General features: G+C 40.2%; 1 protein-coding gene across 1 annotated transcript in view; it reads right to left on the minus strand.

The window, feature by feature from the left end:
• The window catches only part of FAM107B (family with sequence similarity 107 member B), a gene marked incomplete at its 5' end in the record, with an annotated part of 193,832 nt that overhangs the window by 109,244 nt on the left and 69,726 nt on the right, over positions 1-14,862 (minus strand). The gene's annotated exons all lie outside the window — the stretch shown is intronic.

Below are 14,862 nucleotides of genomic sequence, written 5' to 3' on the forward strand. Positions count from 1 at the left end.
GCTATTCAGATATCGCTAGAATAATCTTTCTTAAGCTTAGGAGGAAAGGAAACAGCTCTCAAAGCTCAGACGTCATGGTAACACCAGGCAAGGCTCGGCTTTTCCAGCAGACGCTGAAGAGCCAAGGATGCTGAGAAAGAACCAGAAGTGAATGGGCATCTTGTTTCTATTCAGACAGATGGAGGGCTGACTCTTTCTCTCCTTTATCTACCCAGGTGTGTCATTTGCAAACAGTGACAACACATGTGTGCACACACATGCAGTTTTATTATCAGTTTTCTGAGAGCAGAGACAATGTTTTATCCATCTTCAGCTGCTGAAATCACTCAACGTGGCTCTTTACACTTAGTTCTCCAAGTCTATTGAATTCACTTCTTTCATTTTACAAAGATTTAATGAGGATTTGGTTTTATGTGTACTGTGTGGAGTGCTATGATGGAGAAAAAATGCACAGATATAATCCTCACCGCAAGAAGCTTCCTGACCTTATAAGAGAAATGCAAGAGAGAATTTGGTTTGGCTACAAATAACAGGAACATTAATAAGAGCAGTGTAAATAAGACTGAAGGTTTTATTTTTCATTCTTACACATAAAAGAAGCCTGCAGGGAGGCAGTCCAGTGTTGGTATTGTGACCCAGTCATTGGTCACTAGAGACCCCAGGGTTCCCCTATGTTTTTCTTCCACTGTTCTTAACTCATGGTTTGGTTCTCAAAGTCGCCATGAGGTCCCAGATGGCCACCATGATATCCTGTCGATATTATAGATAGGAAAGTGAGGAAGGGTGTGCTCACTTGCAGGAGCTTCCCAGAGCCCTGTAGTGGTAGATGCTACCTTTGAAGTCCTTATATGAACAACACTAAAGTCCCTTCCCCCGTGTTACTGTTTTGGGCTTGTGATATAAGTCTTATTTCTATATAGTTACTTTTTTTCATTATGAACTTTATGCAATCTCATATGGTAAATTTGGAAAATAGATTAATTCATCCCCAATCCCAGTACTTATTTAAGAACAACAAATATTTATTGCATGCTGGAAGGGCTAGGAGCTAGAGCAGTGAAGGTAAACGCTACTGTGAGCATTCTGGTTTCTTTCTTCCATTTTGTAAAGTTATGCATCAGGTTTTGGGTTTTGTAGTTGAAATTATAGTAAACAATTTTATATCTTACTTTTTTCACTTAACATTCACTTACTAGCTTTTTTCCATTGTATTACATCACTAATTTTTAAGAAGTAATATATGCTTATAGTAAAAATTAAAATGTTATTTTTTTAAACCCAGCCAGAAAATAAGGAGATACTACCACACACCCATCAGAATGGCCCAAACCTAAAACACTGACAACACCGAATGCTGACTGGGCTGTGGAACCACAGGAACTTTCATTTATTGCTGGTGGGAATGCAAAATGGTACAGCCACTTTGGAGGACAGTTTGGTGTTTTTTTTTAAAAAAAAAAACCTAAACATATTTCTATCATATAATCCAGCAATTTCACTCCTTCATATTTACCCAAAAGTAGTTGAAAACTATCTACCAACTTTGTTCACATAAAAACCTACACGCAGATGTTATAGCAATTTATTCATAATTGTCAAAACTTGGAAGCAACCAACATGTCCTTCAGTAGGTGAACAAATAACTAAACTGTGATACATCTAGACAATAGAATATTATTCATTGCTAAAATGAAATTAAATATCAGGTCATGAAAAGGCATGGAGGAACCTTAAGTGCTTATTACTAAGTGAAAGAAGCCAATCTGAAAAGGTTGCATACTGTATGATTCGAACTATATGACATTCTGGAAAAAGCAAAATTATGGAGATAGTAAAAAGATTTGTGGTTGCCAGGGGTTGGGAAGTTGGGAAAAATAAATAGGCAGAGCACAGAGGACTTTTAGGGCAGTGAAATGATTCTATATGATACTATAATGGTACATACATGACATTATACATTTGTCCAAACCCATAAAATATGCAACACCAAGAGTGAACTCTAATGCAAACTATGGACTTCAGGTGATAATGATGTGTCAATGTAGGTGTATCAGTTATAACAACTGTACCACCCTGGTGCAGGATACTGGTAACGGGGAAAGAAATGCATACATGGGGGAGGGGATATATGGGAAATCGGTTCACCTTCTGCTCAGTTTTACTGTCAACCTAAAACTGCTATAAAAAAATAAAGTCTATTTAAAACCCAGCCACATACTCTTTCCCCTTCAATGTACTTTGCCTCAACTTCAAACTGCCAGTACCTGAAGTATATCTCAGAGTTCCCCAACAGGATGAAACTTCAGTCACCAAATTGATTGTTTTCTTAACCAACCGTTGATTGGCGGCCTGTCCTGTGCTGTTTCACTTCCCCTCTCTACCACCCATGCTTCCTGAGATCGCCTCCAAAATAAACAAGCTGTGCTAGAATCCTTGTCTCGGGATCTACTTCTGGAGAAACCAAATTAAGACATCCGCTGACAATTCAGCTTATATATCATTCATTGGCAGGGAGGCAGGAAAATGTAGTTTTATAGCTGGCCTAAAACTGTACCCAACAATGTCAGGATACTGTGGCTAAAAAAGAGAATATAAACACTGGGTAAACAGCTGGCAGAGATATGACATGTTCACACATCATTGAAAGTTATGGGCCATAAGAGAGGAATTGGAGAGATTACTTATGATATATACTCCATAACTTCATTGAAATTATAAAATTTGACTTTGACCTTCAGGTCTAGGTGTGATGTTAATAAGTGAATAGTTAGTCCAATGGTAGGATGTATAATAGCATGTAAAGCCTGGTTGCAGACATACCAGTTAGGAAAATACTAAAACGTGGTCAGCTCTTGAACAATGCAGGAGTTAGGGACATCAACCTTGGACGCAGTGGAAATCTGTTATAACTTCTGACTCACTCAAAACTTAACTACTAATATCCTACTGTTGACTTACCAATAACATAAACAGTCAATTAACACATTTTTTTGTATGTTTGTGTGTTATATACTATATTCTTATAATAAAATCATTAGGAAGAGAAAATACATTTACAGTGTTTATTGAAAAAGATGTGAGTATAAGTGGACCCACGCAGTTCAAACTCATGTTGTTCAAAGGCCCACTGCAGTTTGGGTATGAGAGGATAATGGCCTAAATTGGACTGTGACAAGAAGACAGGAATTGCTGAAATAGATACGAGAAATACTGCAAAGATACTCAGTAAGACTGATATGGAGTTTAAGCAGAAAGAAGGAATCAAACATGACCTTGAAGCTTGAAGCCAAGGTGGACGTTGACACCATAAATGGAAATTGTACAAATTGTACAATTGGAAAGAAGAGCCGAGTTGGGGGGGTGGGGGTGTTATTATCTTTGATTCTACCAGATTTAAACATAATGTCCCCATAGAGTGAAACAGATTTAAAACAGAAATACTGAACTTCACCACATCTTTTTCTTTTCTTTTTAAAGTGAGGACTCTCATTTCTACGCTTTATCTCAATCAAAGTATGACTTTACATGCCTAGGGCAAATTCCAAGAACTCACCCTACCCCAGCGCTCCTTACAGGAAACAGGAGGGTTAGGCTTTCTAAACGACACCAGATCTAAGATCTCTTCTGATAAACTTGTTCAACTCAGGGATATAAAATCAACCCTCTCAGTAAGGTACTTGATTTTTGCAGAGTTGCTGAAATGGCTAAGAGTATAGGGCTGTGGCCTCAACCAAGCCTATATTGGGATAAATTGACATTTTAAGCTCATGTTTCCTTATGGGCAAAGTGGGGATACATAGTACCTATTCATAGGGCTGTTAAGAGGATTAAGTAAGAAATCCATGTAAAGCACTTAGCACAATGCCTAATGCATTGCAAGTACTTAATAAATGTCGGCTAGTATAGCTGTTAGAGTATCAGGCAGACATGGTTACCAGATGTTTTGTGTTCAGTTGTTAGAAAAGAACAATGCAAATAATGTGACCCTGAATGTGCTCAAATTAAAAATGGCAGCTGGATCAGATTAACTCAGTATACAATTAATGGGTTGTAAGTGGCAAGGAGCAGAGAAAGTTGTAGTTACCTAAAGTGATGCAATCATTCGTTTTCTTTAAGCCTTTTCAAATTGTTGGAAAGAACTACACACTGTGGACCTACTTAGAGCAGGGCAGCCACGAAAATAAGTTAGGCACAGGAAAAATGATAAAGCATAAACTTTCGGAAACATAGCAATTAGGGCTCTGAATGAACATGAAACCAAGTAGGTAAGACTTAAGATCCTAGCTCAGTACCCAGCGTAAAGAACAGTCTCCATAAACGCTTGTTAAGCACACGAACAAATTAACCATGTGACTGAATGAACGGATGCCATGGTATTTACAATTATGGCCAAAAACTAGAATTGGATCTTTGCAAAACATGCCCTGACTTTTTGAGTCCTTGATCTGTTCTGTTGCTATGGTTCAGAAAAACCCATGGGCAATTTGTCCCTTTGTCAGTTTCTCCTTGGATAGGAAGACTGAAATTTTCCATGATGATTATACATACTGGAGTCATGCTTGATTGACATCCATCTAGAAGGTACCAGGCACACAGCCAGATGGGGAAACACTCACAAAGAGAATTTTTACATCAGTTTTTCTGAGCAGAAGCAGAAGGCCTTCACTACAGCCCTCTCAGTTCTGTGACAGGAGGCAGCCTAGAGGAGAAACTCGCCGCCCTGTAGATTTTCTGGAGACTTCAGCATCTTATGCATCAAGGTGCCAACCAGAAGTATACTTCTAATTGTCTGGCCATCCCCATCGATTAAGTGATTCTGTTTCCTGGTGGTATCCTTCCTAGCTGCAAAATGTTCATAATCCTCCATTGCTGAAATAATGAGAAACCTCCGAGTAGTACAATATTAACTTCTTACACAGAAGAGAAGGTAGCTGCAGGAGCTTTGGGGAATTTTGTAAAGATCACTTCTCCCCAGCTTGATGTTAGCGTTTCCTATTTCCATAGCAATGGCCCCCACACAATCTTACTTGCTCCTCAGACCACAGGCAGGGTGGAAAGGAGCCTCGCAATGACAGTTGAATTTTTGTTTTTGGTTTTGTTTTTTGTTTTTTAACCATTTAGGAATGTGGGTCGGGGTTGGCCAGCTCTTACCATTTTTCAAAAGAAATTGGAACCTAGATTTTTACAGGAAATTTTCTAGTTTTTAAACATTGGCAAACAACTTTTTAAAAGTTTAAGAATTGCAGGCCAAATAAAACACATCTACAAGCTGAGTTTGCCCTGTTTGTAATATCAATCATAAGCAGTTAAAATCGCCTTTCAGGTTTTCAGAATTACTCTCCATGCCTGAATATCTGTGTGGAATATAGACTACATATTAACCCTCAGCCATAACTGGTTAAGAGAATGGTCTTCCCTAACATTTTACTATTGTATTTCACTGCCTCTTTCTCTCATTCTCTCTCCTGATGATGAGTAAGGAACTTGAGGTGTTCTTTCTTAAGCTGTTTTAAAAATCACGCTCAAAACAGGATAAATGAATATTCAAGGTTACACAGATCCAATCAAGCTGAACATTCAGGCCCACATTTGGGACTCAAGAATAAATTATTTTATTATGCAAATCCACTCTTAAACTCAAATCAAGCATGCTCCGGTTGAGTCAAAATATGGCAGTATTTAAACAAATATGTTTTGCGTGATAGTTAACTTAAAGATGGAAAAAGCCCATTCCTTCCTACAGAAAATGTCCCCAATGGACAAGAGGGAGAGAACACGTAAGACATTCAGAAAAGGTCAGAGAATTTTAGGAAGCTTAATGTAGTGGTAATCAAAGCAGCTATTTTGCATTTAGAGTTTTTCGGGGTTTTTTTGAGATCTCTGTCAGGATTGTTGATGCTTTTAAATATGTTATGGTGTGTTCAATGCAGTGGCTGTGCCAAGGGACCCTCTCTTAGTTTGGGTTCCCCCAGAAGTAAGCTAGGTGGAGGTGAAGGGAACGCCAGGAAGGGCAAGGGTGGTGAGGCAGGAGGGAGAATAGCCAGTTGGGCTTTGGCCGGCCAGCTACTTCTGTGGGTGACGGGGGCTTGAACACGCTGGCGCAGCTCTGAGAGCCCATGCAGAACGTGCTTCCCGGCTGTCCTCCCCAGGAAGCCAGTGAGCAGGGTACTATTCCCCAAGTCCCATCAGTGATTACTTAAGGCTACTGCTAAGGCGCATTAGGACAGCTTCGGGAAGAAAATGCCTCAGACAGAGGCCTGCAGGTGTTGGAAGTGGGGCCAGTGTGCACTGAAGTGAAGGCAGAGGCCCAGACCGAGTGGGGTGCTGAGTGTTGTCTGCACTCTCCCAGCTTCATAGGTACAAACTGTGGAGCAGTGGCTGATCCTTCAGGAGCTGTTTAAGTGCCTAGTAAGGCACAGTTGCCACGAAACCAAGTTGAACAGCAGTGTGGGAGTGCAGGGAAATGAAGAAGCTGACTTCAAAAAACACTAGGACCAAAAATGACACTTTGTTTAAGTGCTTGCAGGAAAACATGGGTAAGTAGCAACAACAACAGAGCAACACTTTTTGAGATTTAAAAACTTCACATTCTCTCCCCTAAGGGCACCTGTGACAATAATCATCTGGAATTTCTAGACGGCGATACCCACTCTCCATATCCTGAGGAGAGGAAAGGTACACTCCAAGGACGGAGCTGGCTGAGCACCTGAGTACCTAGCATGCCACACAAGTTCCACTTTTTTATTCACGTGCAGGGAAGGAAGAAAGAAGTGAGAAGTGGGTAGAGAGTTGCCTCCAGGATGGAAACATTTAAAGACCATCGCTTTACAGTTTGAGTCATTTAATATATGAGCTACTTCAGTCATTGCTGCTTTGCGTATTAATGTCACCTTCCCAATTCTTTCTTCCCTAAGAGATTCTTACAAAGGCCCAATGACAAATTTTAAGCAAACAAACAAGAAAATAAAGTGAATAGCATAGAAAGCAAGTAATTCTGCTCCAAGTATTACCACTCTGAAAATTTCATTCCTGGTGACTGATTCACTTTATGACCTGGACAAACTTCTGGAAAGCTCCATGCCTCCATTTCCACTGTGTTACTGGGAGGTAGGATTAGATAGAGAGTAACAGGTGATGAAACTACTGAGGTGTATCATGTCTCATGAGGGTGTGGGTACAATGTTAAAACTAAGCATTTGTTGTGCAGGTGCATTTCAGCTCCTCTTCAAGGCACAGGTTCCCTGTTGATCAACAGCACATCAAATGTACTTGAGCACAGGGGACAGAACCAAACCCTCATTTTCATTTGTATTCGTGTTTACCCATTTATGAGCAATAACTGTTCTGTTGAATTTCATAAATAAATAAAAAAAATTGGAAATGATTAGCTCTCTGCCCACGAAGAGAGGAGAAAAAGCAGAGACTGATCTCTGGGGACTCTGGGGAGGATGATGAGTGGTGTGGTTTGGAGCCATTTGCAAATGTCATTTGCTTGATTTTGCCTAGGAAAGCATTGAGAATGTGGAAAGAGGGTTTCATTACTCTCACACCTTCTCAATGCAAAATGGAAGTGAGCTGGGAGCAGACTGGCACATTTTAATGGGCAGGCCAGGAAGTGCCCCTTCACCTCAGTCCAGAGGCACGGCCTTGCGCCTTCTGCCTAAGGCAGGCAACACCCCCACCCCACACATTCTCCCACCTCTGGTCACGAGTGAAACATCTTAGATTCAGGCAAGTTCACTGATCTCACAGGTGAGAAAAACATCTTCCTCTGTATGAATATAAGTTAAAGTGTTAGAGCCCATGGCTTCCTGTCCAGTGGTGTCTTAGTTGTTGGAATAGAGAATATGTCACCTTCACAGGCCTGTGCTCCTCTGGTAGACCTTCTGCTTCAAGTACATTGCTGACTCCCTTCCTTGGAAAGAATGTATGTGATAGCGAACCTGCAATCAGGATCATCTGAAGCAGAGACAAAATAGTGGGATTCCTTCAACTAAAATGAAAGTGCAATAGCTAAGTCCCATAAAGGGATCTAGGGATCAGAACTTTGCTGAAAGTCATCTACAGCCCCACTAGCAGTTTTTCTAATAAAAGGCCTCCCAGGAAAACATCAGACTGTCTGTTCTGCTGGTAAGGGAATGGGAAGAAGAAAGATTCAGGAAAAAGGAAGTTTATTTAGTGCCTTGATGGCAAGACCATGTCCGCATCTTTGACTACCCTATGGATTAGCATGCTTCACCTCATGTCTGTTAAATTCTCAACCAGACAGCAGCTTTCTATCAAAAGTTGTGTTGTAAAGCAGACTCAGTCATCCATGCATGCATGTGTACTTTATTGAAACAACAATTTCTTTTCCGTTCTTCCAGGTTTCAGGCACTGGGCTAGGAGCTGGGGGGAGAAACAAATAGAAGACACTCAGCGTTCAGTTCTTGATTGACCTATTGCTTTAGCAAGAGTTTAAAAGAAAAGAACAAGCATTTATTTTTCATCCAACAAACATTTATTGAGTGCCCACCATATGTCAGGCTCTGTTCTAGGCACTCATTCTGTATGCAGCAGCACAGAGGAGGCTCAAACATACCTGCCTTCGTGGAGCTTACAGTCTAGAGGGGAAGACACACAAAGAACAAGTCAAGGAGATGGTGTGTCAGAGAGTGGTGAATGGTTTTCAGACTAGCAAGGTGAGGCAAGGAGGTAAGAGATGAAGGCAAGGTTGCAGTTCTGCTCAAGGTGGTCAGGAAAAGCCTTATTGAGAGCAAAGATCCAGCAGGAGGTAGGTGGGGATGTGAGCCATGCAGACCAGACATCCCACACAGGAATTTAGTGATCTACAACCCTAGTAATGTTGTCCCTAGTAGATGACCTCCAGAACCCTCAGACTGACTGTTCCAAGGTTAAGGGAATGGAAAAAAAGCAATTTAGGAAAAAAAGAAGTACACCGCCCTTCTGTTTTCTAACTTTCCTACCTGAACAGTTTTCTGTTCATTCTTTGGCCAGAACCTTAGAAAAATTGATAAAGAAGATAACTTTTTTGCACAATCAAAGCAGGGTGCAACTGAAATTTAGTTGTTTGGGGTGGAAACCTCACTTTGACTTTTCTATGACACGAAAGTAAAAGCAGACACTTTGTCTGAACTATCACAAAGTTTTGTCACCTCCCAAGACTCTGAGCCAGAAAGTCTGACCTCTGAATTCAGGGGGCCGGCCTCACACACAGTAACACACGTTATTTAAGAAGCTGTTCATTGGGACTCTGGTCTCACTTCCCCATAAAGGTTACAAAAATACATGTATTTTTTTCTTCATTGCATCCATTTTCAGGTGAAGAATTTTAACGGTTTGTGGTTCATTACTTCATACTTGAGAAACCTGCAAACCACAGGAAATGAAAACTTGACTGAAGGCAGATAACACAAACAGCCAACCCTGAAAGTGTTCTGAGTCCCACTCAGTGCTAGGTGACCTTTAGCAGACAAAGAATGTTCTGATGAAACTCCTGCACTGTCATAAAATGTCTTCAACTTACAGGATTCTCCCCTGTTTTGTTCAAAGTGTTGCAACCTTGGGGTCTTGACAGCACAAGTTGAATGCAACCCAAAATAAAAGAAGGATTCTGCAAAGTCTCCTTGAATTTTCAACACATTTAAAGTTGCTTCAGCATTCAAATTACTTGGCCTGCTGTTAAAACAATGCATGGGCAAGAAAAATGGCAAGATCAAACCAACATTTAAAAAAAATTTTTTACTTAAACAAACAAACAAATAAAAAACATAGCCACAAAAAAGGATGCAAATCCTTTTTTAAAAGCATTTTCTCCAGAAAGCATAACTGGACCATTTATTGGTCTTCCTTTCCACAAGGGGATAAATGAACAGATTAAGATATGATGTGTTAACTCTGTAAGGTTGTTAATTTCCATCTCTTTCTAGAAACTGGTACTACATCATTTCTACTCACCTGGCTACAAATAAGATTAGTATGGGCAAGATCTGTCGTTTCCTTATGTCTGCTGTAAACCTGAGTATCTGTACTAAAAAAGTAAAGTTCAATTTTAATCTTACTCAATAGTGATGCCTTTCACAAGCTTTTGTGTGTATGTGTGTGTGTGCATTTTCCAAGGGCCTTTCAGTGGAATACAAAGAAATTAAATGAAGACTCATCACAAAACTTCTTCTCTAAAATAAAAGGTCAGAGCAACCATAGAAGGGCCTGGAAAAGGAACGCATTCCATGGAAAGGCAAAAAGGAAAGAAAGACTGACTACCCATGGAAAGAAAGACCAGAGAGGAGATGGGGAAGGGAACCATTACCAAAAAATCTTGTGCTTTGCCTGGCTGGCATGGCTCAGTGGTTGAGCATTGACCTAGGATCCAGTAGATCACGGGTTCGATCCCCAGTCAGGGTACATGCCCACATTGCAGCGTGCAAGAGGCAGCCAATCAATGACTCTCTCATCATCGATGTTTCTCTCTCTCTCTCCCTCTCCCTTCCTCTCTCTGAAATCAATCAAGACATATTTTTTTAAAAAGTCTTACAACTTTGATAACTTCGATATAGCAGTTGCTGGGGAATGAGGTATAAACTCATGTGAAAGCATGTAAACTAGTTTCTTCCCTTGTCCTCAGCTACTTCTAATTACTGACTTACCTTCAGAGGTTACACAGGAGGCCGCAAATTGTGCCTCCTCAGCGACCTATAGAGCTCTCTGGAATTATAACCTCTTCTTTGTAACTATTAAAGTGTCTTTGCTTTTCCTCTGTTATAGGAACAACATCACGGCCACATCAAGGAAATTCTATAAAGTATGGACTTTTTCCTCCACGATTCCTGCGCCTACATCACCATCTTCCATGGGTCCATTGCCTTACTCTTCCTTTACCATGTGCATGGCCTGGGTTTCGTTTTTATTCTTTTCTTTATTTTTACATTGAATGTTGTATCCGATGCACCGCACCTTTAAAATGGCACCTTTTGATAAAGGATATACTGTCACTTGCAAACAGGCACAGCTTCTAAGGAGCACACAGCCCGATGGAACCTTCATTAAGTGCCCCCAAGATTCAAGGCCTTCCGAGGCTCAGGGGAAGAAAGTGCCTAACCATGCATCGGGGCTGGAGCCAGGAATGCCCCTCCCCTTCCTTACCTGTCTGCTGATGTTTCAAACTGCTAGCAGCCACCCAATTTTGTCATTCCATTGAATATTTACAACTTACGATGCCAATAGGTTGCAGAAGAGACAACACAATGAGGTTGGTTAATGTGAACTGACTGCATATCCTTCTGACGGTAGAGAGACTGGGGACTGAAGATAGCGAGGAGGGGATCCCACTGAGCTGGGGCAGGGCATGGGGACGGCAGGCTGCAGGCAAGGTGCATTCCCACCATCCGATGAAGCTGCCCTGCACTGGTCTTGCTGAAATGGAGCACCAGCTGACAGCAACCCATGCGGTATCACATTAGAAAGGACTTATTTCAGCCCTGGCCAGTTTTGCTCAGTGGTTAGAGTGTCAGTCCTCGGACTGAAGGATCCCAAGTTCAGTTCTGGCCAAGGGCACATACCTCAGATGCAGGCTCGATCCCCAGCCCTGGTCGGCACACCAATGGGAGGCAACCAATCGACCTGTCTTTCTCACATCAATGTTTCTATCTCTCTCTCCCCTTTCCACTCTCTCTGAAAAACAATGGAAAAAATATCCTCCGTTGAGGATTTAAAAAAAAAAAAAGGGCTTATTTTAAATTGGCTACCCTATCTGCTCAGTTAATACGTCCTTGAAGTCAGGAACAAATGTCATCCAATTCTGAGTAGGCATTAGGCTTGTCTATTACAGGAAGGCCACTTACTAAAAAAAACCTCAAATGTATATAGACACTGAATTATTAGAGAGCAAAAAACAGGTAATACAGTTAATGAGGGTGGCAAAGTTTAAACACACTCCTAATTAACCTGTCATTACTCCCTGGGTGGCCCTGCAAGTGTAAATTATAGACCTCCGGGTAAAGTGACAGATGCCTAAGGATTAAGTCACCAATCAAAAAATGGGCCAAACTCCAAATAGATATCACTTTGGATTCAACATATAGTATTTGGTTTTCACTTTATAAATTACACAAATGGGTTTCATATCTATCTTTCAAGAGTCAGCTCATATGCCACAATCTCTTGGATAACTTCCTGGATCCCCCAAATGGAATTTCTCCCACCTCTTTAGCACTCCCATCCCCCCCTCCTCCTGTCTTGTTTTAGCCTGCACTGTATCCTACTTTTCATCTTAGCTTTCTGTATCCAAGTTTTATAGGCCCTATTTAACAATAAGCCTTGTGAAGGCAAGACTTCCACAGAATCCTGCCTTATCTGTAACTTACATTTTACTTATTTAAAGACCATCATTTTTCTGTAATTAACATTTTATTGTTGTATGTGTAATGGTTGCATTCCTCATTTTCCCACAAGCTCCATGAAGCATGGAGTCATATCTGTTCTATTTACCATTCTAAATATAACAGAATTCCTAGCACAATATCTAGCATATAGTAGACATTCAGTAAACATATTTTAGTTAATATATTATATGTTCATACTTTTCAAATAACCTAGAAGACACAATTTATATCTAACAAGATTCCAAATAATGGTGAAGTAGAGTAGATTTGAATTGAATGTACTAAAACTAGAGACACAAGTATACTAAAGCCACTGTATAAAAACACACATTTGGACTAAATCCTGAATGAAACAGAGAAACTCTACAGCAAGCCCCAAAGTCAGAGGATCCAAGCATTTCTATTTTTTTTTTTAGAAATAGTAAGAAACTTTGCATTCTCTGCTTGAAATTCTGCTTAGAGAGTAGGGTTATCAGGTGTGTTATTGTTTTTTAAGAAAACAGGGAAATGATCCATTTATTTATAATCCAAAAATCTAAAACCATACAATCTGGTCACACACAAAAAATGAGATTATTGATTTCGAACTAAACTGTGTCCCTCCTGTTCTGTAGAATGATATTCCATGGAGATCTCTCACTCTAAATGTATTTGCTGAGGGAAAATTTTAACACTGCACTAGATTTCTAGTAAAATACCAAGGCCCTAATGATCTAGGAATTCTAGTAGACTGTTTAAAAATTGAATTTCTCACAATCAAAAATAAACAAATAAATGTACTCATAACAATTTGGGGGGGGGGGGAAGAAGAAGAGAAAATTGAATCTCTGGTTTCTCATCCTGAGTTCTCACAGCAGAACTCATGGGAGTCAACTGGTCTTAGAAAAGCTATGATGAGTAGTGGTGCCTACACGACATGTGGGATAATAAAGGCTTTGGATGTGAACAAATGTCCTCAAAATAGTGGACACTATGTCAAGAGAGCAAATAATATCACTTATAACAGCAGCTGAGAAACAAAGTCTCTTGGTTGGCCAACTTTTTATTGAGCCAGCAATGGCCATCATTCCAGACTTCTTCTCTAGCTGGGGAACTAAAAATCAATAAGTGTGCAAAAGTGGCACTCAGGTCAGTTTTCACGGGTATAACAGCAAACTCCAACTCTGCTCTTTAATACCTCCTTTCAAACTCCAAAATTCAGTACAAGAATCATCAACCCCAGAAGACCTCTTATATCTTACTTCCTCAACGCAAATTTAGTTGCCCCTTCCTCAGTGCTCCCAGTAGCGCTTTAATTGTATCAACCTCTTTACGTTATTTCTCATGTTCTAACTGCGTCTGTCTCTTAGACATGAGTTGTTTTCTAGAGGGCAAGCGTCATGTCTTATTTTTTTTATGCCCCAGAAATCCAATATAGACATGGATTTGGCTCACATCAAACCCACCCCACCCGCATCTTAGTTACAGAGAGAAAAAGAATGCCTCTCACATGTGGACATGAGGGCATCAGCAAGAAATTACTGACTGATTACTATGTGCCAGGCACTTCCCAACGTGCTAGGGAAGTACCCACTGAAGCAGGTAAGATCTTACTCTCTAGGGGACAGTAAGAAGATAAACCAATCAACAGAAAGATCATTTTGGATCATAATGAGTGTTATAAAATAAAAATAGGCAATAAGATGAGGAGTGATTGGGAAGAATGAGAAGGTGGCCTGCAGCACTGGATCTTTCAGCTGAGACCTGATTAAAAAGGAGCCATACAGGCAAGGACCTGCAAGGGGAGAGTGTCCTAGAAAGAGGCACTAAACCAAAGCAATTTTTGTTATTGGTGGGGGTAGACACTGGGAGGGGAGCAGAGGGAGATGGTTGAGCTGGTTAATTGTTAATTCTCTCTCCTCCATCTGTATCAGAGCAGGGTACCATCTATCCTCCTTCACTCTGCATATTCTTTTCATTACCATTTCCATTTTCTTAATTCTGCTGATTTCCATTAAATTATAAGAACATGAGCCTCTGCCAGCAGCAAACACATCTGGAGCCATCTTCTAACCTCTAGTCATATAAGACACCAAACAAAAAGCCATTGGAAAGTAGAAGTTGAGAGTATTAAGATTTAGCTTTCATTCTTATTAGGTCCATTCAGCTAATGTTTATTTTTATGACAATTACATCTCATTATCAATACTGATCATAGTCAGTAATTAAGTTATAAACTTGCCCATCACTCATTTCTTTCCATATTATCTCATAAGAAGTCCTATTATGGGGTAAATATCTTTAGCAAAGCTGCCTATTTTACTGCACACTAACATTAAAAAAAAAAAAATCAGCAAATGCATCTAAGTAACATTTTCCAAGATAAGCATAAACATTTCAGTGAATAACTACACTACTTGTTTTAGTATTACTGAACTTGACATTTCTTCATAATTATCATTATGTACTTCATTGCAAGTATTTATTCATCAAAAACTGTAAT

The sequence above is a fragment of the Miniopterus schreibersii genome, assembly GCF_964146895.1.
Source record: "Miniopterus schreibersii genome assembly, chromosome: 1".
Taxonomy (NCBI): Eukaryota; Metazoa; Chordata; class Mammalia; order Chiroptera; family Miniopteridae; genus Miniopterus; species Miniopterus schreibersii.